At 34.9% G+C, this 18,242-nt stretch overlaps 1 pseudogene; it reads left to right on the forward strand.

The window, feature by feature from the left end:
• Nucleotides 1-18,242, forward strand: part of LOC110099442 — a 71,585-nt pseudogene that overhangs the window by 30,684 nt on the left and 22,659 nt on the right.

Below are 18,242 nucleotides of genomic sequence, written 5' to 3' on the forward strand. Positions count from 1 at the left end.
TGTACCTAGTCCTAACACCTTTAGAAGGGTCTCCTAAGATCAGTTCTTTAGGATGACTCGAAGAATATCTCCAATCTCTAGGCAAGGTCTGTGTAGGTTCAACCCTTTCCTCTAGATCTATATTTTCTACTCCTTGAGTAATCTCACCTACTCCTTTAGTGTTTTGAGGGGCTCTACCCTCTTTTTCAAATTTTTAATTCAAGTGGTATTCTCTCCAACTTCATCTTCATCCTTAACTCTAAACTTCCTAGGATCAGATTCATCAAACATTACATGAGTAGTTTCCTCCACCATCAATATCCTTTTATTAAACACCCCAAAGGATTTTTCCATACTTGAATATCCTAAGAACACTCCATCAAATTTTTGGTCATATTTCCATAAGTGTGACTTCCCATTATTAAGAATGAAAACCTTACAGCCAAAGGCATGGAGGTGAGAAAGGTTGGGTGTCCTATCCTTAAGGATCTCATAGGGTGTCTTATCAAGTTTGGCTCTAACATTCACCCTATTCAACGCATAGCAAGCTATGTTTATTGCTTCAGCCAAAAAGTATTTTGGAAGTGAATATTCAGCAAGTATGGCTCTAGCAACTTCCACTAAGGTATTATTCTTCCTTTCAACTACCCCATTCTATTGAGGGGTCCTAGGAGTTGAGAAGTTGTGACTAATCCCCTTAGCCTCATAGAAGTCTCCAAATCTCTCATTTTCAAACTCGCCCCCATGGTCACTATGGATGTTCAAGATCTCACAGCTTAACTTTTTATGAATCCAAGTGAAGAAGGATCTAAAATCATAAAAAGACTCATTCTTATGTGATATAAATCTAATCTAAGTAAACCTCGAGTAGTCATCGATAATCACAAAATCATAGACTTTTCCTCCTAAGCTGGCAGTGCTAATGGGTCCAAACAAATCTATGTGAAGGTCTTCTAAAGGTTTAGAGGTGCTAATGTTCGTAATTGAGTGAAAAGTGGAATGAACTTTCTTTCTTAATTGGTAGGCATCACAAAGGTGGTCTTTAGAGAATTTAAGCTTGGGGACACCTCTAACTAGGTCTTTCTGAGTTACTCTCCTAAGAGTTTTCATATTGGCATGACATAACCTCCTGTGCCACAACCATGAATCATCAGCAGTAATTTTAAGCAAAATAAAGCAGCACATTTAATATTATTTAAATCAAGCATGTAAACATTATTGATTCACTTTCCCTGCAAAACAGTATTATTATTTAAGCTGATAATATATGTATTAGCCAAAACTTTTATGATTAAATCCTTATCGCAAAGCTGACTGATGTTCAGCAAGTTATGTTTCAATCCATCTAGAAGCAAAATATTTTTAATCAAAAGGTTCTTGGAGTTTCCAATTATACTTGCGCCTACCACTTTCCTGGTGGTGTTGTCTCCAAGAGTAACCTTGCCTCTAACCTTGGTCTCTAATAAAATGAATAGATTAGCATCTCCACTCATGTATCATGAGCATCTGCTATCTATGTACCACATGCTCTTACGAGACCTTTTATGAGAGAAAGCCTGTAAATCATCAAACATTAGATTTAGGAACCCAAACATATTTGGGTCCCTTCTTATGGAAAGTAGAATGCAATGCATGTGTGTTATGCTTTAAATCATGCAATTTGGGTCTCCACACCCAATGTGTACTATGGTGAATGGTGCAAGTGTGTGTAATGTGTCCTAACATGACACATAAAAAATATTTAACACTAGGAAAAGAAATTACTAATCTACATGGGTGGTGATGCTTCCTTTTAAAGTTATGTGTTGCATGTAATGTTGGTTTATTTTCAAAAGCTTTATGATTTTCTAATTTTTTTAACTCTTTTTCTAACTCAGCATGAGAAGATTTCAAGGAATCACGTGCATCAGATAATTCAATATATTTTTTAGTTAATGCATCAAACTCATCAAGTAACGACATGTGATTTCTATCGATTGTAGAATAATCTTTAAGAAGAATTTCATGCTCTTTTTGTAAATTTAAAAACTCAAATTTTAAACTAGTATAAGATTTCTTAAGTTTCCTATATGATGCATGAATTTGTTCAGAAACTTCAAGATGTTGCTCATAGGTTAGTTCACATACCTCTTCTTGGTCACTTTGGCCAAGGTGTTCGTCTGCCATCAAGCACAAGTTTGTTGTCTCTTCTTCAGCTTCAGTCTCAGAGGAGTCAGATGTAGAATCTGCCTAGAATGGCTTTTGGAACCTCTTCTTGTCCTTTTTGAACTTGAGTTTCTCCTCACCCTTCTCCTTGCTTGGGTGAGCCTTAAGTATAGGACAATCAGCTTTAACTTGTCATGGTTTCCTACATTCAAAATAGATCATATCATTAGAACTCTTGGAATTTTTATTTCCCTTACCTTTATTCCACTTTTAATGGTTTTTTTTGTTTCTTCCTTATAAGGCTTTTGAATTGCCTTGTAATTAAGGAAACATCATCGCTTTCAGACCTATAAGAATCAGTGTCCATATTGTTGGCCTTCAGCGCCATAGTTCTCTCTTTCTTTTTCTCACATGCATCAAGATTTCTTTGATTCACCCCTTGCTCGTAAGCAATGAGTGATCTAAGTGAGTTATCAATCAAATAAGTATTCAAATCTTTGAATTTAGTAATTACAGTGATCTTAGCATCAAAAGAGTAAGGCAAGCATCATAAAATTTTGTTCACTTTATCATAGTTAGTGAGTTCTCTTCCTAAGGAATGCAAAGAAGTAACAATTTGAGTAAACCTTGTATACATTTTAGAAATTGATTTAAAAGATTTTATACGAAAAAGTTTGTAATCATTCAATAAAATATTCAATCAAGATTCCTTAACTTCATTTTGTTTCTTCATAAGTAATTGTTGACCTCATTTTTGTATGAGGTCACTTGGACCAATCCTGATCCTAAATCAATTCAACTTCTAGACAAATCTAGACTCTAGGATCCTTCTAGAATATAGACCCTAGGATCTACTCTAGATCCTAGGATTCCTCTAGAAAAGTCTAGACCTTAGGATCTATTCTAGGTCCTAGGATCCTTCTAGACTCTAGACCTTAGGATCTAATCCAGACCCTATGATCAAATCCATACTTTCAAACCCAAAATCCAAGGCTAAAGGCTCCACCCTGAGAGCATTTTCAAAGTTTTTTTCAAACACTTCAACATCTAACCAAATGACCTCTGATTCAAAGCATATCAATTTCATATTGATAGGACATGTCTCCAGAAGCAACCCTCCAAATTTGAGCCCTTTATGAGGTTTCTAACCCCAGAAACTAAATCAAAATCCAAAGGCTGTAAAACCTTCAATTATTTACAGCCTATGCCACTAGACCTGCCACCTAGTGGATTTTGACCTTGAAGCTTTCTACAAAGCCTCCAATCACTTCTAGACACTTGATTATGACCTATTGAAAATTAAATTGAACTTTACCCATTTTGACCCCCAGTTGACCAGGGGTCAAAATAACCAAAATACCCCTTAAGGGTTCAAACATCAATTTCAAATCAAATGAACTCAAAATTGCTTGAAACCACTTCCAACAATTTTTTAATATCAAACCAGAACTTTTGAGCCCAGGCCCACCTCCTAGGTCAACCTGGTTAACCCAGTCAACCTAGTTGACCAAGTCAACTCAATTTGACCAAATTAACCCTTAAGCTCTTTCATATCTAATCAAGCTCCAGATTAAACCTAAATCCTTTCAAACTCACTTGACCACATCCCCTCAATGATCTAGACTTGATTGGACTCCTGACCTAGTCACCTGTTGAATTGGTCAATGGGGCCCAGACCCATTCAAAGTTGGCCCATTTAGACAAACTAATGGTATATATTCAAACCCAATATAGGTGAGCTCTTTCAAACCTCAAAGACCCTTCAATCCTACTCTATCTCAGAGTTTAAATACATTCAAACTCAAACTAAGCCAAATCAATTCTCATTTGATTGGGTAAAGTCATGAGAACTTGGTCAAATCTATTCCAAACTCAAATCTCAATCCCTTGACTTGACCTTTATTTTGAGTCAATTTAAGCAGCTCTTGAGGCCACTTGGTTGCCACCTCAACACCTATTGATCAGTCAAATAGTTAATGGATGGTCAAACAATCCTTTAAAATGGCCAAATCACTCCCTAGAGTTAATCCACTCTAATTAAAACCAATACAGCCATTTAAATAGACTCTAGAACCTTCCTAGATATATCCTTAACCCTTGGATCAGGATCAAGTGGTCTTAATTTAATCCATGTGCTCAGAAGGACATAGGAGGCCTTTCCACCTAGATAGTCCTTGTGTCCTTGAATCTCCAGCTTTCCAACCACTCCCAGGCCACTTGGCATTCATCTGACAGTCCAGCCAGCTGATCATAGCCATCCATTTAATTTGAGGAAGATTGAATAGGGGAAAACCATGAGAACAGCTTCGATTCAAATCCCTACCTTCTCTCTCTACAGTGAAGCTCACCAAATGAATTCTCTTTTCATTTTGGCTCCAGAGACCCTCTTCAATATTCCCCCAACAAAAAATTGGTGATTGAAGGCGGCCGGCGGTGACATTCCGGCCAAATCGAGACTATAAGACCGTCCTAGGCCTGTAACTCAAAATCAAGACCCTCTCAGCCCTTGACATCTTCAGGAGAAATAATCTAGTACAATTAAGGAGTTCAACAAGCCCTCAAACATCAAAATACATTCATTATATCAAGGTAATGAGCCAACCCTAGCTAGATCCATTTAGGTTTAAATAGCTTCGCATAAAGTGATAATTTAAATACAAAATCATTTCCCAATTATTCTATTACATCATATAAATCTCTGTTTAAAATTTTATAGACTTTGGTTTAGCTGTTTGAAAGAACAAGCTTGTCTTCATCATTTAGGGTTTAAAACGCATCATGCATGTGTTGTACATTTTTTGGATCGTTGATCTTTCGATCAATGGTCTAGATCTCATCAACCTACAGCCTGATCAAACCGTGCGGTCCACTTGACGGTATAGATCCCGGTCCATCGTAATCTCAACCGTCTATTCCAAATGGCAGAAGATCGAGCGGCTCTTATCTGGCCTGACGTGGATAAGTTGAAATCGCGTCCGCGTCGCCACATCTGGATCCTCCAATCAGCTGCCGACGCGTGGTCGCCAGCGCCGCCATTTTCGATATAATTAAAATAATAATTTTAAATCACAGAAACTTCAAAAAATCATAAAAAATAAAATATTAAGCCAAATTTTTCATATAATACCTCATTTTGTTTCAATTATATGATTTTCTATTTTTTATTTTATATTTAAGTAAATAAAAATCCATTTAATTTGAAATTTGTCATGAGTAATTTAATCATATTTTTTATCTCCAGTAATTTTAGAATATTTATTTGAGGTTTATTTTAGTAGTATTTAAATTTATAAGTATAAAAGTACTTATATATTTTACATATTTTAAAATTATATTATAAATAAATTTTTAATCCATTTGTATGCATCTAGATAATCATTGGAGCATTTAGACAGAGCTTTACTAACATCAAGTGAATTTAATGGGGAATGACAGTTAATCAATGGGCAATTACTTTGGTAATGGCTTTTTGATTAACACTTTAATTAATCAATTTATGTGTTCTTCTTGCATGCATAGGGTACACACACATGCACTTAGCCTAGGCTTTCCTAGATTTAATGATTTAAATGTGAATGTGCAAGTTTTCTTACATGTTTTTAGAGAAATCTTGATTCAAACCAATCAAACTTAGTGACATCATTAAGGACAATAATTAAGGACGTGTTTAGAAAACTTAGAGAAATTCTAGAAATTAGGATTTACACCCTTTTGACTTGAAATTTGAACCACTTAAACTTAATGATACTCTCAGCCTTAGGAAAAATTTTCACTGGTTTTAGAGATAATTAAGACCCTTAATCAATTTTCTTAAATTCAAACCCTTAATTAACCCTCAAAAATTCTAAAAATTCTAATAAATCAAATTTAAACCCAAAAAATACATATAATACCTCCAAATGACAAAAATTCAAACTTTAATCAATGAAAATTAAAATAAATTTAATTTGACAGCAAATCTATTCTTAATTTAATTTTAAGTGAAATTAAATTTTAATTAATTAATAATAATTAAAAATTTCAAAAAATTCCCAAAGACTTGAAAATCTCTCCTTAGGTCATTCCTGACCTTTGGAGTTGATTTCATGGAGTTAGGGGTTCATTTGGAACAAAATCACAAAAAGCCCTCTAATTAAACAATTAAATAAATTCTAATAAATACTCAAACGTCAAAAATTCATAACTAATTCAAGAAAAATCCAAATCAGTCAAACAAAATTGCATTCAACTCATAATAATGTCTAATATTTATTAAAAATATTAAAATTCTAGAAAATTATTAAATTTGAAAAAGTCAACAATCCAGTCAAACCTAAGTCAAATTTCAACTTAAAACTTCAAACCTTGATAATAAAATTCAGAAAAAATCCAATTTCAGCGTACTTACAGTCTAACTGATCATATTAAGATCTCATATTTTAATAAAATATTAATTTTCTAGAAAACACTCTTAATTAGAAAATCAACTGTTGACCCCTTAATTAATTGATTAAAATAATAAAAAATTCCTATAATTTGAAAATTGTCTTAAAACTCTAGAAATCTTTAACCAATCTTTAAAAATAGCAATCAACCAACTTTAATTAAATTCATTAACTTTTAATCCTTAATTAACTTAAATCATTTAATTATATCGGGTACCACTAGGTAACCTAGATCTACGAGGCTATTAGCTTAGCACAAATGAAGGTGAAATAAACTTCACGGCTTCGGTGAGAAACAAAGGTGGTATCCAACAAATAATTAAAATTAATCTCAAATCATTAAGACTTAAATTTTAACCAATATCTTCCCTTAAGCCTTTCAACCAATCAAAACTTCAATCAACTTCAACAAATTGCCCTCCATAGAACATATCCAAACCATACGGCCTACCTCACCACTTTAGATGGTTTGCTAGGACAACCAACTCTAGTTTTAGGCTAGGCCAGTGTTTACTTTTCTGTAGTTGTGTGCTGTATTTTTCGTGATTTTTAATGCATGATGTTTGCTAGCTTAGAATTGATTGATTGTTTATTTATTTACTACACTGTGTTGAGCATTTAAATTCAAATATATCAACTACTTGAGATCAATTATAACTGCTTGGATTATATATAACTGCTAATTATTAGGATAACCCTACAGGATCGAGTCTAGATTTTTCAATTTTGATTAATGTAATTTGATATAATTTGAGTTGTATTTAAAGTGCTTTGAGAATGAGACTAAGGGTCCGTTTGGGACTGCTTTATGGCTGCTTTGCTTTATAAAAAATTGGTAAATGTTCGTTTGGGGCATTGCGGCAGAGCCGAGTCCGAAAAATTTCTGCGGGCCGTGGCTGCTTTCTACGACCTCTCAGTGCCTCCCGCGGTCGGCTGCTTTCCGCAATTTCCACCGCAAAAAATGTCGTAAATGCCATCTTCGTTCCGCTGCCCCAACGATCCGTCAATCCACATTTTTATTCTTCTCCGCTTTTTCGCCTCCAACGATTTGTCTCGTACTTTTCTCCTTTATCAGGAAATTCGCTGATGCTCAACGGGAAGGAAAACTCGTCGAGTTCCGTGGGAGTCTGTGCTGGTGTTGGGAGCCCTTGTTCCGATTGAGCCACTCTAAAGGAATCTATCGATGCGGCTTCTTCCATCGAATTTCTCATCCTTTGTCATCGCTTAAAGGCATCTGCAACCGGCTCCTCTCTGTCTTCTTATGACCCGTCAGAGAGGTGAGATCAGAGGAGAAAAAAAATGTCAGATGAGGAGCACCACTTCGACTCCAACGCCGATGCAAGTGTCGAAGACGTACCTGTAGCAAGCCAGCACCACTCAGAATTACTGGGCGGATTGCATTCCTTGCCAAATACGATACTTGACCTTCCCAGGCTTTATTATTTCACTTCGTTTGATTTTTTTTTTAATTTTTTTTATTTATTGCCTTTCGTTTGATCTTCATTCACAATAGCTTTAATTTAGTTTATTCATATATAACTGCAGCACAGCAACTTGACAGTTATTCTGCCCAAACAAAATACACTGCTTTCTATAGAGCAATTTGAAAAAGCAGCTTTATGTACAACAATTTCATAACCTGCTTTATCTACAGCTGCAGCCGTCCCAAACGCACTCTAAATATCCAATTAGGAATCCAAAGAAGAAGGGACATCCCTTAGAGGAGAGTCCCTCTCCATTTGGAGATCGAAATTAGGATTACTTTTAAATATCCAAAAAGAAGAGGTAATACCCCTTCTAAAGGGGGAGTTCCTTTTCATTTGGATATCTGAAACTAACGATCCAAGAAGCAGCAGAAGGACAAAGAAGTGGATGACGAGAAGAATCCCAAATCTTAAAGTCACTTAAGTCTTAGGATTAGAAACCTGGGTTGTTATCAGTGGTGCCCAGCCACTTTACTTTTCTGTAAATTCTGGGATGTAATAATAAGTGGCACTTGCCACACGGACATTCAATTTGAGCTATTAATTTAATTGATTTATTCAATTGATTCCACAATAGAACTTCTTGCTTTTCTAGTCTTTTTACCTGCATGTTGATTTTGATTTGACCTGGAATTCGATTGTAGGCTCATAAGGACTCATTAAAAAAACTATTTCTACTTAAACAAAATTAAAACATTTAAGCTCACATAGTAATTCTAAAGAATTTAAAAAATAAGCCCGGGACCGCCGGGAGTTCTCATTTCATAATTGCTGCATGTTTCTTTCCACTTGTAAGGCACCTCCCCACCTGCGGGTTTTGGCAGACCACCTGGCCTATGAGGGTGCAGGTCTGTCCAAGAGGAATCTGTGCATTCTTCTAGGATAAAATCTATTTTTAAGCCTATTTTAAAAAATTCTTCATTTCAAATTTCAAGCATTTAATCGAGTCAATTAGCATGTATTACATTAGTAACAAATTAAACCGAGTCTAAAAATTTAATTGCATCTATTTAGACATTAAACACCCAACATATGTCAAAGGGCCAATTAGGATCTGCTCTAGATGTCGGCACTATTCTCAAAAAATTTCTTAAATAACGTCCCTTCCACTCAACATTAAATGACTTGATACATAATTTTAAAGCGCCTAGGTGGTTTAGCTGGCTCCCCAATCCAGGCCGGGGTAAGTCCAGATTTGCATTGCACTAGCTAGGTTCGGGTTACTTTTAGTACCTAATTTAGATTTAGGTTCTGAGGCAGGCTCGGGTTATAAGACCTCAACCTCCGGTAATCGAATCCTAATTTTCTAATAAAATTAACCATTCAAACTTAAATATATTTCAATCAATTTTAAGCCCAACACTTAGGATAGGCTGGGGTGTTTCTAAAGTAATTCAAAATCTTAAAACACCTCCTACCCTTCTTCCTTTAACTCTAAAATAAATGTTCAACCTTGAACCAATCCCACTTGAAATTCCAACCTTTATCTCCTTTGACATCCAGCTTTGAAAATCCTAAATAGAATTTATACCGTTATTTTAATCGAGAGTATTCGTAGGAAATTTCAATTTTCTATGATGTAATTAACTACGAGGGCTTGCGCTCGTTGAAGATTTAGAAACCCAGACCAGATTTTCAAAATTAATTTTTCAAAATTTTTAATTAATTATCTTTGGGAAACTCAAAATTCAACGATCGTTATATCCATTTTCAATCGATCAATAGTGATTGATAACTTCTTTCATCAGAGAGATATATCAATTCCTATTGTGATTTTGACTATGAAATTAATGATCTCTTATCCGAATTATTATAATCAAATAATTGATTAAACATCATTTTGATCTTTCGAGATCATATGTTATCTTTCCTGAGTTTGACTACGATAATTAGGATGAATTTAAATTTTATAATTTGAATCAATTAGGGAATGATATGTTCATATCCTGAGGTGATATATTATTCATAATGATGTGTTAAATTTTAAAATTCAAAAAGTTTAACTTTCCCAAAGAAAATTAAACTTTTTTAATACTATATTTTTTTAATCGAACATAAAATGGTGACTCCACTAGGGATAAATCTCACTCTCCATCTTTAATAGAGGTACAAATTTTATTGCATCGGTAGTTTTGACTACCTTTCTTTCCGTTGTTCCCTCTCCCATTTATTTCTTGGGTGAGTGTGGCCAACTCAATTAAGACATGTCAAATGAGAGGTGAGTGTATGAAACCTCCCTCAAAGTTGGGCTTTGACATTTTGCCTCCAACTTGATTAGTAGAGTGAAAGAGTTAAGCCAAAATCCTCCTGTATATATTGCAAACTCGCATGTGAATAAATCTCTTGCATGCTAAGTTTCACAATTTACAAAAAAAATTCATCAAATTCAAAATCAAAATTTCAATCTTCTAGCATAATTCAATCTTTTTCAAATCCTTCATATATTCTATCATCGCATATGGAATTGTAACTCTTATAGTTTCGTGTGTGTGATAGAAAATAAAAGTCTTCTTTAAGTCTAATTCTAAATATCAATCCCTATGGCAAAGTCAAGTTTTGATATTTCACTCCCGAACAGTTCATCGAGGTGAAAGAGTCAGGTTGACTTGTTAGAATCTCCCCATCTAAATTTGTTAACCTTTATGTTGAACGCGAGTTGAATATATTTAGTTTCAAAAATAAGGGGAGATGCCGCCGGAATTTCAAACTTTTAAATTCCTTCTAGAATCATCTAACTTTAATTGTCATTGCCATATGTTTTATACAATACCCTTTTGTAGTTTAACATAGGCAATACAAATTCAAACCTTTGATCAAACCTGGATTTCGACATTTCACTCTAAGCTAATTAGTGCAGTGAAAGAGTCAAGTCCATTTTACCATGCCTCCCGATTTTCCCTTAATTTTTGTTAACCATTTTGTTGAAAATAAAAATCAACATTTTGAGTTTCAAAAGTGAAGAAAAATCTTTCAAACTGATTCCAATCATTGTTACCATGTGTCCTCTATAACATTCTATTGTAATTGAACACATGCAACGCAAATCCAAAACTCTCCAGTCAATTCTTGTTTTGACATTTCACCCCTAAATTACTTAGTGAGATGAAAGAGTCGAGTCTAGTTTCTTAGGATCTTTAGGTTACTTTTGTAAACCTACAAATCCGAATAAAAATCAATATATTGAGTTTCAAAGTTTAAAGAAGATCTATTCAATTTCAACCTCAAAACCAAATTCAATGTTAAGTTTAAATTCAATCCCAAAATTGAATTCAAGTTTGATCCCAACCTTAAGTTCAAATTCAACCTTAAACTCAAATTCAACTTCAATTTTGAATTTAAAGTCAAAATCTGTGCTTTGACATTTCATCCCAAGACGATTGGTGAAATGAAAGAGTCAAGGCTGATTTTTGGATTTTTCATATCAATTTTGTGAACCTACATGATTGAGTGAAACTTAGTATGTTGAGTCACAAAATTTGATGAAGAACCACTCGACTTTAACCTCAAATTCAAATTCAACTTTAAGTCTGAATTCAATCTCAACATTAAACTCAAATTTGGTTTCAACATTAAATTCAACCTCAAATTTGATTGCAAATTCAAATATGAACTTTGACATTTTGCCCCAAGTCAATTGGTGTAGCGAAATAGTCAAGTTCAACTCGTCAATTTTATGAACCACCGTGTTTACTGTAAACTTAACATGATTGAGTTATAAAATTTTGAATAAAATCAATCAAATTCAAAACTCAAATGTTATTTCAAATCACTAATTCAATACATTTACTTAAGTCCAGGAAATCAAACACTCAAATGGCTGGGAAACTCGTCTTCTCACTGAATAGAGATGTGCCTGCAGAAGAAATTATCAATGACAATTTAATTTAGTATGAGATGGAATTTCAAAACCTCAAGATTTCAGTTAATGGGGAAACACTGATTGATCTGTCTGCCACGATACAAGGGGATTTCCCCTTTGTAGAGATTACTTTATGGCCAGGAGTTGACTCCCCCGTCTCTAAGATGGAGGTTGTTGTCACCCATTTACCCACTGTATCCTCTGCTCATGAGGATAAGAAATAGAAGTAAATAACGATCGATGAAGGACCATCTCAGTCTGAGATCGTGTCAAGTTCTAGCACCCTTGTCGTTGATAAAAACAAGAGGATGAATTACCTTCAAAGAGTCAGAAAGAAGGTTGTTAAGGCCAGAATAACTGCTGAGTCGAAAACCTTAGAGCATGTCAAATTTGAGGTCAATCGAGAATCTGTTGCTCCTTCTACGTACCCTCTCCTTGCACAAAGGAGGGATGTTGTAGAGACGGGAGTGTGATCTTCAATACGCCTATTTGACTACTACACCAAAAGATGTAAGCAAGAAAGAATTGAGCGATTACCAATAATTGGCCATAGGCCCCCAATTGAGGGTTACAACCTGTCCACTCTATTAGACAATGTTAAGGAGCATTACTACACGTGACCCACTACATCATCTATAGAGGAGGAGGAGTAGAAATAACTCGGGGTGCCACTTTCTTAAATACTAGGCCATTAGTAAAATGTGAGGGGAAATAATCTAAGATTGTGTCAAATAGTGATACCGTCAAAATTTAAACTTTGAACGGTGTCCTAACACGATAAATCTTTTGATTGCAATGATGTCACATCTACTAGGGATAGTGAAGACCCTATAATAGTCTCTTCCTTCAAACAGATTGTAGGAATTCAATTCCATGTTGATAAGGGTCTTGCCCCTAGACTTGCAACCTTTAAGGAAAACTTACCAATTTCTCAGGTGTACTGATTTCAAATCTTCAAGATAATTGATTCACCTTTTTAATCAAAATTAACCTATATCTTAAGTCTTAAGAAAGAGAGAGTTGTAGTTGACTCCATCAAATATTTGAATTTCCCTCCCTCCCACCGCTTTTGTGGGTTGATTTAATTTTTGAATTAAAATCTACCTCAAACTTAAGTTGACTTCAGAAATAAAAATTTTATCAAACTTCTAGCAATCTTCTATCTTAAAAGGCGACTCTCGCATGCCTAAAATCTATTTAATGATTTTCAAAAGTCAAGTTAATACCCTTTTCAAAAAGATTATGTATGCTTTGAGGGTTATTCTTCCTTGTATAAGAGAATAATTTTTCTTCTCTAATACTTGAGATATAATCCCAGCATTAAAAAGAGAGCAATCATTTTGAGATTTAAAAGAAAGTGAAGCTTTTTCTTGAATTCAATTGAAATCAAAAGATGCGAGAATGCGTTAAAAGTCAAAAGATGCGTGAATGCGCCAAAAATCAAGAAATGGATGAAGTGCAAAAAAAGTCAAAAGATACGCAAACTGCATCACCAAAAAAAGAGAAGAAGAGTAAGATGATTTCCTTCCTTTAAATCCTTAAATCTAAAAAACCCACCTGATAATCTTTAAATACTAGACTTTGAAGATCTTGAATCCAGATTCTTCATCATGCATGAATTATCTATCAGATAGAAGAATATCATACAAGAAAATTGAAAAGATCAAAAGCTTTATCCAACCTAAATCTCTTTAAAATAGATTTTAATTCAAACTTTGTATAAGGGAGACACTAGTTTAGTTTCTATGAAACTTGGTCTGGGTCAACAAAATTGAAATCCTCCCAGATTAGTTGGAGTCGACTTTACTTCTCACTGCACTTAAAATTTTGTTCTCGCTTGTCATTTCGACAGGGTCCAAATAACTAGAGGAAATTTCTAATAAATGAATGAATCTTCTATTCTTGATATGAATTTAAATCTTATCCTTGAGAAATGTGTATAATTCCTTGCACAGAGGCATCTTATCCTTTAAGGCCTTTTTCAACAAAATTACATTCTATATTGGGTCTGAGATCAACCCCATTAGAGGAGTATTTTGTAATGCTAGAAAATTATCATTTAAAATCAAACCACAACTAAGTAGAGTGCCCGACTCTAATTTGAAAAATTCGAGGCCTTGTAAAGCTTTGTCTTTAAGGCTTAATAAAACTCAGAATCTTACAAAGCCTGAGTGGTTTAAGCTCGTGATAAGTTAGCATGACTTAGAACCTTCCAAGTAGGAGACTTGGTCTAGGTTCTTTGGGTGCATAACTTAGCCTACCAAGAGATCAGTGAGAGAGTTTAAACCGATACAAGACTGTCCTCTTATCGTAGAGACGATCTTTGAGAAAATTTCAAACATTAACTAATCAACCCTGAAGGATGCCACCTGATGTTGTTAAATATTGGGGCGGCTCTTCAGGAAGTACCAAGCTAGATGAGTATCAAATTCAAAGTTAATAAAAATTCTTCAAATTTCCTGGATTAAGGAACTTTCTCAATTCAAAATCAAATATCAGAAACTTTCAAAATTCACATTTAAAAAACAAATTCAAATTTTAAATTTCAAAATCAAATCAAGAATCAGATTCAAAAACCTTCAAATTCAAATTCAAAATCAAATTTCAAGTTCAAACGCATTCGAATCAAATTCGTTCATATTCAAAAATCACACAAATTTTAAATCCCAAAAGTCAAAATTGATCCTCTGTGTAGAGCAAGTTTCCTCTACACAAGATCATCCCAAACCCAATCCTCTATGTGGAGTAAGTTTCCTCCACATATGATCATCCAGATACGATCCTCTATGTGGAGCAAATCTCCTCCACATACGATCATTCCGGACCTGAACATTTATATGGAGCAAGTTTCCTCCATATACGATCAATTCAAATTAGTTCTTCTGTGTGGAGCAAGTTTCCTCCATATATGATCATTCCATATCTGATCATCTATATGGAGCAAGTTTCCCCCATGTACGATCATTCTAGACCCGACCTTCTGTGTAGAGCAAGTTTCCTCTACATATGATTGTCCAGATTTGATCCTCTATGTGAAGCAAGTTTCCTTCACATACGATCAATCCATATTCGATCTTTCATGGAAGTAATACTTCCTTCCCACAAGATTTTTAATTTCCTTTTCCTTAAGAATAGATGTGAGTCATCATGCTTTCTTTTCTTAGGATTAGATCCGCTAGTGGTGGAGCACACCCTATGTGGCACCATCCTAGTTTTAAATTCCATATTTGATCTTTCGTGTAGAGCAAGTTTCCTCTCCACAAGATCATTCTTTAGTCATGGAGTACGCCCTTTGTGGCACCATCCTAAAATTCAAATCCTGATCTGATCTTTCGTGAGAAGCAATACTTCCTTCTCACAAGATCTTTAAATCTTGTCTTCTTTAAGGACAGATGTGAGTCATCATGCCTTCTCTCCTTAGGATTAGATTGTCCTTTGGCGATGGAGTATGCCCTTTTTGGTACTATCCTAAACTTAAACTTCAGACCCGATCTTTTATGGGAAGCAATGCTTCCTTCCTATAGGATCATCCAGTTTTCTCTCCCTTAAGGTTAGATGTGAGTCATCATGCTTTCTCTCCTTAAGACTAGACCCTCTAGTGATGGATTACACCCATTGTGGCTCCATCCTAGTTTTTAAAATTTAAACCAGATCCTCCCGTGGGAAGCAATGCTTCCTTCCCACAGGGTCCTTCAGTCTTCTTCTCCTTAGGGTTAGATGTGCTCTTTCCCCTAGGATTAGACTCCCAGTCTTCAATTTTACTTTCTAATTCTCAAAGTCAATCTTCTTCTCCTTAAGGTCAAGCTCTTTCCTCCCTTAGGATTAGATCTACTAGTGATAGAGTACGCCCATAGTTGGACTACCCTAGTACTAAATCCAAACTCAATCCTCTAGGTTTAGGTCTTCCCTTCCCTTAGAATCAAATATAAAGTAAATCCTCTAGGGTTAGGTCTTCCCTTCCCTTAGAATCAAATTCAAACTTAATCTTCAAAGGTTAGGCTTCCCTTCCTTAAGAATCAAAACTCAAATCTTATCCTCTATAGTATGCCTGTCAACATTTAATACGACCCAAACCCGACCCGAGAAATTTAGGTTAGGGTCAACCCGAACCTGAAACGGGTCGGGTTCAGGTTCTATTTTTTGACCTGTATGCCATTTCGGGTCGGGTTCAGGTCAACCTAGGTATCCCGAAAGTGACCCGTTTAGACCCATTTTCGTATTTACAAATTTACCCTCTCTTAGGGCATTTAACTTGCCATTAACCAAGGCCGAGAGTACGCCATTCTTGAGTACTGAGTCGTGACTTCATCTCTCTTCGAGCTAGAAAACCCTAAGCTAGGACATTTAACTATCCATTAACTGAGGGTGAGAGTACGCCGTTCATGGAAATGTATCTTGATGAACGAAAAATAGATAGAAAAATTGATATAGATATCTTACATTTTTGGAAAGCCAACTAATATAGATTTCCTGAGGTTTATCCAATGGCACGTGATGTTTTGTGTATTCCCATATCAACTGTTGCCTCTAAAAGTGCTTTTAGTAATAGTGGGTGAATCCTTGATCAATATCAGAGTGCACTAAAACATGATATCGTTGAGGCTTTGGTTTGTGCCAAGGATTGGCTATACGGGGATAAGGGTGCAATTTTTCTAAACTTTTACTTATATAATTGCACTTTCTTTAGTAATTAAGAGCTGAATTATTAAAAACATATTATTATTTATTGGTTTGTTGCAGTTATACATGATCCTGAGCTTGAAGCTGTGACTGAAGATGTCCTTCTTTTAACAGTAAATGAACTTGAGACAAATGTTGGGGAAAGTTCTGTTATATGAAAAATTTATTTGGTTGTTTGGTACTTTGGTTTAATGTTGAACTCTAAAGATAGTTATTTCTTTAATGTTATATTTCTGTAAGTGTGTTTGGTTTCTCGGGTTACTTGTTGCTTGCTGCTTCAGTTCTGTGCTGTGCTGGAAAACTTTAGTTGTGCTGCAGTGCTGAAAAACTTTAGCATGTGCTGCTGTGTTTATTGCTGTGAAAATTTTATTTGGTTATTTGTTGCAATTCTTTACAAGATCCAGAATATTAGCAATTACTCAATTAGCATATTCTGTAATTTGTGCTGTGCTGGATAGTTCTGTTATCCTGAGCTTCAACATTCTGGAGAACTTGTTGTGTTTTTTCGGGTGCATGTGCTGCCAGCTGCTTCAGTTCTGTGCTGGTTCTTTTGATCTATGCTAGTGTGCTGGTTCTTTTGAAGTGATTCATTTGTTATTTTGATATGTGTTTTTTCGTACTTTCATGTATCCTGATGCTTCTTATGATTCATTTGAATATTTTATCAAGCATTAAATATTATTTGTTGTTGTTTTGAAGTGATGAAGCAATGATGATCAACCTTCTCAAATTATAGTGTGAATAACCGAATAATTTCAGAATAAATGTTATTACAACGAAGAGATATTTGTAATTTTGTATTCAAGTTAAATGAGTAGATACTACATATATAAATGAATAGATACTAACTTAATGCAAAATACAATTCGTCTCCTTGGATGGTAATATGCTAATGTTGATTGAAATTTGAACATACACCTCATTACTCATAAGGTGATTAAAATTTTGAAAGGTTTAATCTGAGCAATGAGCATCATATCTAACTTGTTAATTTTGCAGAATACAGTTCTTCCTTGTTCTTTGAATACAGGTGAAGTGCTGAAGACTTGAAATTGAGACGTGCTTATTGGTTGAGCAAGGGAAAAGTGACGACCTGCGGTTGTTGATTTCTAATTTGTAAATTATATGTACTTTTTTTGTAAAAGATATGTAATTTTTTTGTAATTTATTGATTTCTAATTTGTAAATAATATGTTTTGTTGTACATTTTAAAAATTTGTTTCACAATTAATTGAATTATTGAAGGGTATATATATATTTTTGTAATTGAATACAAAAAACTAATTTTATTTTTTTTTGGGTCAAACGGGTCTGGTCGGGTTGACCCGGACCTGACGCGGGTAGGGTTCGGGTCCAGCAAACTAACCCGTTTCAAAAAATGGGTCGGGTTCGGGTTGACCCTTATTTACTCGGGTCAGTTTCGGGTTGAAACCGAACCCGACCCGTGACTCGGTTTTGACAGGCCTACTCTATAGTTAGGAATTCTTCCTGCCTATATGATCACTCAGGCTTTCTTTTCCTCCAGGGATAGACTTTCTTTTCTCTTAGGATTCGATCCACTAGTGGTAGAGAATGCCCTATGTGGTACTACCCTAGTATAAATTTAAACCTTGATTCCTCAGGGATGAACTTTTCATTCCCTTAGGATCAAAATTCTAGACTTAACCTTTC

Source organism: Dendrobium catenatum, unplaced genomic scaffold, assembly GCF_001605985.2.
Source record: "Dendrobium catenatum unplaced genomic scaffold, ASM160598v2 fragScaff_scaffold_1643, whole genome shotgun sequence".
NCBI classification, from domain to species: Eukaryota; Viridiplantae; Streptophyta; class Magnoliopsida; order Asparagales; family Orchidaceae; genus Dendrobium; species Dendrobium catenatum.